We start from the raw sequence: 9,769 nt of genomic DNA, 5'->3' as shown, positions 1-9,769 counted from the left end.
GCACCTGATTCTTTGCACCAACTCGATTAGCGCTTTTCTTCCACTTGTACATAGACACCCGCAATTCTTTGATGTTGTCGCTCAGTCTTTCTCAGTTTGCACACATACACAAATACACGCATACACAAATACACACACATACACACACACAAATACACACACACACACACACACACACACACACACACACACACACACACACACACAAACACACACACACACACACACACAATACACACACACACAGACACACACACACACACAGACACATACACATACACACACACACACACACCACACACACGCTCGTACGCACGCACGCGCGCACGCACGCACGCACGCACGCACGCACGCACGCACGCACGCACGCACGCACGCACGCACACACACACACACACACACACACACACACACACACACAAATATATACATACACAAATACATACATACACAAATACACACATACACAATACTCACATACACAAATACACACACACACATATACATGCAAACACACACACGCAAAACACACACACAACACACACAACACACACAAACACACACACAACACACACACACACACACACACACACTGTGTATAGCTTTTGCTATACTCTCGAGGAGCCTGCTGCAGTAGTTGTGTGCATATTTCTGTTGGTGTTCCATTACCTCAAACTTCAATCACGCTAGTTCGATGGTAGTGACCCGGTTTTTGATTTTTATTAGCAGGTCTAAAGAAAGAAAATAATAATATAATAATAATAATAATAATAATAATAATAATAATAATAATATAAATATGAAATGGGATACAACAATCATAGATGAAGAAAAAAAATACGTACAGAATGCATCCGCAGAGTAAGGTCATCCTGAAAACAGAAATAAAACTTAAAGAACAAACTAACAGCAATCAACACTCTTGCAATACCTGTGGTTACATATAGTTTTAACGTGATAGACTGGAACTTACATGAACTCAAACAAATTGACACCAAAATTAGGAAGCAATTGACATGCAACAGAATGTATCACCCTAAATCAGACGTAGACCGTCTGTACGTCCCTAGAAGTAAAGGGGTAGGGGGATGAAGGAGTTGGAATTATCGTACAAAACAACAACGATTGTCTCTTGCAATACTTAGATCTAACCAGCGATTGGATGCTTCAATTAGTTAGAGTACTTGAAAACTCTAAAAGGTTACACTCAATAGTAAAGGAATCAAATAAATTAGAGCGAAAATATCGAACATATGTTGCCAACACTGGCTGCTAAACATAAAAAACAAAAAGCAAAGAAGGTCGGACAAGAAAAACACACATCTAGGTGGCATGAAAAGCCTCTCCATGGACAGTTTGCAACTCGAAGCAAACACACTGATGTAGATGAAATTGCAACCCATCAGTGGCTTAGAAGCTCTGGACTTAAAAGGGAAACAGAGGGTTTTATTCTTGCAGCCCAAGATCAAAGTTTGTTTACCAGAAACTATCAAGCTAACATCTTGCACAATGGCATGACTCAAAGTGAGGTTTTGTGAGACACGGTTGAGACAATATTAACACCGAATGAGTACAAAAATCGACAGGACAGAGTGGGCAAGTACCTGCACTGGAAGATCTGCAAACACTTTTCTATCGGAACACAGGATAAATGGTACAAACACCATTCAGAGCCAGTTACTGAAGGCAAAGATGCTACAATCTTGTGGAACTTCCAATTCACACAGATCGTACTATACAGGCAAATCGTCCAGATCTCGTCATCAAGGACAAAATAAACAACATTTGCCTGTTTATAGATATGAGCATCCTTCAGACAGAAACGTCCTAACAAAAGTGTTCGAAAAAGATATCAAAGTATAAAGACTGGAAATAGAGGTGGAAAAGATGTGGCATTTAAAACCAAAACTTTGCCTGTTGTTATTGGAGCTCTTGGCCTTATAAAAAAAGGTACGGATAAGTTTCTTGAGGAAATACCAGGAAATCCAAAATTAGAAGAAATCCAAAAAATAGTATTAAACAGCACAGCACATGTTCTCAGAAGAGCATTATCATCTGATGTGTTTTTTTGTGCGTGAATTGATTTGACTGGATGTTTTGATTTGTGGTTGTTCTGCATATTTTGCATGTTTTCGTGATGTTCCATTGCCTCAAACTTCAATCACCCTAGGTCACTGGTAGTGTACTCGGTGTTTGATTTTAATTAGCAGATCTAAGGAAAACTTTCGTATAAAATAATAATAATAATAATAAGCTTCTTAACAACACAGGGTATGGATATAAGATCATGGACAAGAAGATCAATCATTTATTCTATATGGATGACTTGAAACTTTACGCTCAGAATGATGATGAATTGGAAAGGTTGCTGAAAACTGTAAAAGATTTCAGTGAGACATAGGTATGAAGTTTGGTCTCGATAAGTGTGCTAAAACAACCTTTAAGCAAGGAAAACTAGTGACATCTGACAATATAAAGGTAAGTATTGATACTGTAATATAGAATTAGATCAGGAAGAAACCTATAAATATCTAGGAATAAACAAAGGAATGGGATACAATCGTAGATGAAGAAAAAAATATGTACAGAATGTATCCGAAGAGTAAGGTCAATCCTGAAAACAGAATTAAACTCAAAGAAAAAAAACTAACAGCAATCAACACTCTTGCAATACCTGTGATGACATAGTTTTAATGTAATAGGACTGGAACTTACGTGAACTCAAACAAATTGACACCAAAATTAGGAAGCAATTGACATGCAACAGACTGTATCACCCTAACTCAGACGTAGACTGTCTGTACGTCCTAGAAGGAAAGGAGGTAGGGGGATGATGGAGTTGGAATTATCGTACAAAACAACAACGATTGGTCTCTTGCAATACTTAGATCTAACCAACGATTGGATGCTTCAATTAGTTAGAGTACATGAAAACTCTAAAAGGTTCACACTCAATGATAAGGAATCAATAAATTTTCTCAGGAATTAGGTATTGAGAGCGAAAACATCGAACATATGTTGCCAACATTAGCTGCTAAACATAAAAACAAAAAGCAAAGAAGGTCGGACAAGAAAAACTTGAATCTAGGTGGCATGAAAAGCCTCTCCACGGACAGTTTGCAGCTCAAAGCAAACACACTGATGTAGATGAAATACAACCCATCAGTGGCTTAGAAGCTCTGGACTTAAAGGGGAAACAGAGGGTTTTATTCTTGCAGCCCAAGATCAAAGTTTGTTTACCAAAAACTATCAAGCTAACATCTTGCACTAAGTGTAGGTTTTGTGAAGACAAGGTTGAGACAATGATCACCGAATGAGTACAAAAATCGACAGGACAGAGTGGGCAAGTACCTGCCCTGGAAGATCTGCAAAACACTTTTCTATCGGAACACAAGATAAATGGTACAACACACCATCCAGAGCCAGTTACTGAAGGCAAAGGATGCTACAATCTTGTGGAACTTTTCAATTCACACGGATCGTACATAATAAGCAAATCGTCCAGATATTGTCATCAAGGACAAAATAAACAACACTTGCCTGTTTATAGATATGAGCATCCCTTCAGACAGAAATGTCGCAACGAAGTGTTCGAGAAGATATCAAAGTATAAAGACTTGGAAATAGAGGTGGAAAAGATGTGGCATTTAAAAACCAAAACTTTGCCTGTTGTTATTGGAGCTCTTGGCCTTATAAAGAAAGGTACGGATAAGTTTCTTGAACAAATACCAGGAAATCCAAAATTAGAAGTCCAAAAAATAGTATTAAACAGCACAGCACATGTTCTCAGAAGAGCCTTACCAATCTGAAGTGTTTTTTGTGTGTGTGAATTGATTTGACTGGATGTTTTGATTTGTGGTTCTGCATATTTGCATGTTTTTGTTGATGTTCCATTGTCTCAAACTTCAATCACCCAAGGTCACTGGTAGTGACTCGGTGTTTGATTTTAATTAACAGATCTAAGGAGGCTTTTGCATAAATAATAATAATAATAATAATAATAATAATAATAATAATAATAATAATAATGATAATAATAATAATAATAATAATAATAATAATAATAATGACAATAATAATAATGACAATAATAGTACTAATATTGTTTATGAAATACATACTGTGTTATCGAAAATACTTCCGTCTACCTACTCACTCAATCTCTTACAAAATCATTATTACGAAAAAGGATCAAATAGAGTCATTTAATCACACTTTTAATTTATTCTCTAACAGTTGTATGGTATGACTGTACGGTCTGGCTGTATGGCGGCGTCCCTTTCATTTGGCATCTTTCTCACAATTATTGGATTATCATGATTCAAATTCCGATAATTACGGGGGCGTATGCATCTATTCTGGCTATAATCGCTTGCTGCTGTCTTGGAGGTGAGTTGTTAATAGTAATTGTTAACTGCTAAGAGTATTTAGTTTTAGTTTTATTCTTTACAGCATTGTTATCAAGTTATTTCTGTTATTATTAATTTTATCATTGGCATCGTTATCGTATTACCATCACATCATTATGGTGATGTTGATTACATTCCTATATCTGGATTCATCATGGTTATAGTTACTTTTGTACTGTTATCCCAGAATTAATAACTTTTATGCACACAACACACACAACACACACACACACACACACACACACACACACACACACACACACACACCACAACACACACACACACACACACAAAACACATATACATATACGCATTATACATTCATCTTCACTAATGTCTGTGTCCTTCCCAGGCTTTCTAATCTACTTTCACGTGAAGGCAAGAGGGAAAGCATTGCGAGAGTTCAATCGCCCTTCCAGCCGACCACCCTGACCGCCTGAAGTACAGCGGCCTCACCTTTCCTTGCACTATACCTGGGGCATACCCAGTAACCAACGTCTACCAATTCCCCACCAACGCACAGGGAGTAAATGATGGCAGCGGGCAGCCAGCAGCAACGGCGTCAGGACAGACGGTCACATCGGGATATCACCCACCTTCACAGGGGCAGTATCCACCTCCGCAAGGGCAGTATCCACCACCACAGGGGCAGTATCCACTCCGCAAGGACAGTACCCACTCCAAATGGTTATTATCCAACTCCCGAAGGTCCCTCTGCTCCTCTACAAGAGCCTCCTCGAAAACAAGGATGATCCGCGCCATATCTGAAATCTAAAAGACTTGTTCTCTTTTTAAAATACCTCATTGTTTCACATTGCTTTTAAATACACAGTCCTATAGTACGGTGTATTCACAATGAGTCAGCTTCACAGTTTTGTATATCTTATATGAGTATATGATGTTTTCTTATTTTACATTAATGAAAATGGTATCAACGCCTGTTCATAATGTTACGATTATAATAACCTGCGGCGGAAGGCAACGGCAAAACCACCGCTCTAGATTGTCAAGAAAATCATGGAAATCCATGATCGCCAACGTCCTTGTAGGACAGGGCACTGTACTATAACAACTAACTATGGTGCAATCAGAGTAAATAAAAGGTATATATATGTATATATATATATATATATATATATATATATATATATATATGTATATATATATATGTATATATATATATATATATATATATATATATATATATAATAGTATATATATATATATATAATAATATATATATATATATATATATAGGTGGGTGGAGAGATGAGAATCGGTTGAAAGTAATATTTAGGTATCTTATATTAGTGTATTTTTGTATTTTTTTTTTATTCATTTTGTTTATACAAAAAATAATACATCTATATAAGATTACCTCTAAATATTATTTCAACACGATTCTAAATCTTCACACTATATTAAAATATATAATATATATAATATATATATATTTATATATATAATATATATATATATATATATATATATCTAAAAATAAACATATATATATATACATATATAATATATATAATATATATATATATATATATATATACATATATATACTTATTTACTTGATTGCACATAGTTAGTTGTTATAGTACAGTGGCCTGTCCTACAAGGACGTTGGCGATCATGAATTTCCATGATTGCTTGAACCAATCTAGAGCGGTGGTTTGCCGTTGCCTTCCGCCGCAGCGTTATTATAATTCGTAACATATGAACAGGCGTTGATACCATTTCATATGAAAATAGAAAAACATCATATAATCATATAGATATACAAAACTCGTGAAGCTGACTCATGTGAATACCGCCGGACTATAGGCCTGTGTATTTAAAGCGATGTGAAAAATGAGGTATTTTAAAAAGAGAACAAGTCTTTTAGATTTCAGAATATGGCGGCGGATATACTTGATTTTCGAGGATGGGCTCTTGTCGAGGACAGAGGGACCTTGGGAGTGGGGATAATAACCATTGGAGCGCGGGTACTGTCCTTGGGAGGGGATACGCCCTGTAGGTGGTGGATATGCCTTGCGGAGGGGATACTGCCCCTGTGAAGGCGGGTGAGATCCCGATGTGACCGTCTGTCCTGACGCGTTGATGCTGGCTAGCCCCGCTGCCATCATTTACTCCCTGTGCGTGGTGGCGAATTGGTAGGACGTCTGTTTACTGGGTATGCCCAGGTATAGTGGCAAGGAAAGGTGAGCGCTGTACTCAGGCGGCAGGCTGGTCGGCTGGAAGGGCAGTGAACTCTCGCAATGTCTTCCACTTGCATTCACGTAAAGTAGATTAGAAAGCCTGGGCAAGGACACAGACATTAGTTGAAGATGGAATGTATATATGCGTATATGTATAGTGGCTATGTGTGTTGTGTGTGGTGTTGTGTCGTGTGTGTGTGTGTTGTGTGGTGTGGTGTGTGTGTGTGTGACTCTGTTGTGTGCGTGTGTGTGTGTGTGTGTGTGCATAAAAGTTATAATTCTGGGGATAACAGATACAAAAGTAACTATAACCATGATGCAAATCCAAGATCTAGGAATGTAATCAACACATCACCATACAGGTGATGATGGTCATACCGCATAACGGATGCCAATGATAAAATATAATAAAACAGAAATAACCTGATAAACAATGCTGTAAAGAATAAAACAAACTAAATACCTTAGCAGTTAACAATTACTATTAACAACTCAACCTTCCAAGACAGCAGCACGCGATTATAGCCAGAATAGATGCATACGCCCCCCGTACTTCTCGGAATTTGAATCATGATAAATCCAAAAATGTGAGGGAAAGATGCCAAATGCAAGGGACGCTGCCATACAGCCAGACCCGTACAGTCATACCATTACACTGTTAAGAATAATTAAAGTGTGATGAAAATGACTCTATTTGATCCTGTTCGTTTAATAATGAGTTTGTAAGAGATTGAGTGAGTAAGGGGGTAAGACGGAAGTATTTTCGATAACACAGTATGTATTTCATAAACAATATTAGTACATTATTGTCATTTATTATTGTCATTCTTATTATTGTCACTATTATTTTAGTATTATTATTATTATTATTATATCATTATTACTATTATTATTATTATTTATATATTATTATTATTATTATTATTTATGCAAAAAGCTCCTGTAGATCTGTGATTAAAATCAAACACCGAGGTCACTACCAGTGAACCTTGGGGATGAAGTTTGAGGCAATGGAAACATCAACAAAAACATGCAAAAAATGCAGAACCACAAATCAAAACATCCAGTCAAATCAAAATTCACAACACACAAAAAACACTCAGATTGGTAAGGCTCTTCTGAGCACATGTGCTGTGCTGTTTAATACTATTTTTTGGACTTATAATTTGGAATTTCCTGGTATTTGTTCAAGAACTTATCCGATACCTTTCTTTATAAGGCCAAGAGCTCCAATAAACAACAGGCAAAGTTTTGGTTTTTTAAAATGCCACATCTTTTCCACCTCTATTTCCAAGTCTTTATACTTTGATATCCTTTAGAACACTTTCGTTTGCGAACATTTCTGTCTGAAGGATGCTATATCTATATAAACAGGACAAGTGGTTGTGTATTTTGTCCTTGATGACAATATCTGGACGATTTGACTTATATAGTACGATCCGTGTTGAATTGAAAGTTCCACAAGATTGTAGCATCTCTGCCTCAGTAACTGGGCTCTGGCTGGTGTTTGTACCATTTATCTTGTGTTCGATAGAAAAGGTTTGCAGATCTTCCAAGGGCAGGGACTTGCCCACTCCGTCCTGTCATTTTTGTCCTCAGTCGGTGCTCAATTGTCTCAAACCTTTGCGTCACAAAACTACACTTTGGATCCGTGCCATGTGCAAGAGTTAGCTTGATAGTTTTGGTAAACAAACTTTGTCTTGGGCTTTTGCAAGCATAAACCATCTGTTTTCCACTTTAAGTCAGAACTTCTAAAGCCACTGATGGGTTGTAGTTTCATCTACATCAGTTGTGTTTGCTTTGAGTGCAAAACTGTCCGTGGAGAGGCTTTCATGCCACCTAGAAGATCAAGTTTTCTATGTCCGACCTTATTATGCTTTTTGTTTTTTATGTTTAGCAGCTAATGTGGCAAACATAGTTCGATGTTTTTTCGCTCTCAATTACCAACTCCTGAGAAAATTTATTGATTCTTTCATTGAGTGTGACCTTTAGAGTTTTCATCTGTACTCTAAACTAATTGAAGAATCCAATCGTTGGTTAGATCTAAGATTGCAAAGAGACCAAGCGTTGGGGTTTTGTACGATATTCAACTCCTATCATCTCCCCTACCTCCTTTCCTTCCTAGAGATACAGACAGTTCTACGTCTGACTTAGGGTGATACATTTCGGTTGCATGTCAATTGCTTCTAATTTTGGTGTACAAATTTGTTTTTGAGTGCACGTAAGTTCCAGTTATTACATTAATTAAAACTATGTCATCACAGGTATTGCACGAGTGTTGATGCTGTTAGTTTTTTCTTTGAGTTTACATTTGTTTTCAGGAATTTGACTTACTCTTCCGGATACATTCTGTACATTTTTTTTCTTCATTACGATTGTATCCCATTTCCCTTTGTTTATCCTAGATTTTATAGGTTTCTTCCTGATTAATTTATATTACAGTATCAATACTTACCTTTATATTGTCTAGATGTCACAGCTTTTCCTTGCTTGAAGGTTGTTTTAGCACACTTATCGAGACCAAACTTCATACCTAGTCATCACTGAACTCTTTACAGTTTTCAGCACCTTCAATTCACCATCATTCTGAGCGTAAAGTTTCACGTATCATATAGAATAAATGATTGATCTTCTTGTCCATGATTATATCCATACACTGGTGTTAGAAGCTTATTATTAGTATTATTAGTTATACGAAAGTTTCCTTAGATTGCTAATTAAAATCAAACACCGAGTCACTACCAGTGACCTAGGGTCGATGACGTTTGAGCAATTGGAATCAAACGAAAACATGCAAAATATGCAGAAACAACCACCAAATCCAAAACATCCAGTCAAATCAATTCACTCACAAAAAAAAACACATCAGATTGATAATGCTCTTCTGAGAACATGTGCTGTGCTGTTTAATACATTTTTTGGATTTCTTCTAATTTTGGATTTCCTGGTATTCCTCAAGAAAACTTATCCGTACCTCTTTTGGATAAGGCAAGAGCTCAATAACAACAGGCAAAGTTTGGTTTTTAAATGCACATCTTTTCCACCTTTCATTTCCAGGTCTTTATACTTTGATATCTTTTCGAACACTTTTGTTAGACGTTCTGTCTGAAGGGATGCTCAATCTATAAACAGGCAAATGTTGTTTATTTTTCGTCC

At 36.7% G+C, this 9,769-nt stretch overlaps 1 pseudogene; it reads left to right on the top strand.

Moving 5' to 3' along the window:
- Positions 1 to 3,574: 3,574 nt before the first annotated feature.
- Positions 3,575 to 5,177, top strand: LOC119582975 (annotated as a pseudogene).
- Positions 5,178 to 9,769: the final 4,592 nt, after the last annotated feature.

This window comes from Penaeus monodon, chromosome 16 (genome assembly GCF_015228065.2).
Source record: "Penaeus monodon isolate SGIC_2016 chromosome 16, NSTDA_Pmon_1, whole genome shotgun sequence".
NCBI classification, from domain to species: Eukaryota; Metazoa; Arthropoda; class Malacostraca; order Decapoda; family Penaeidae; genus Penaeus; species Penaeus monodon.
The sequence above is the reverse complement of the archived record's forward strand: the minus strand, read 5'-3'. Positions and strand labels throughout refer to the sequence as shown.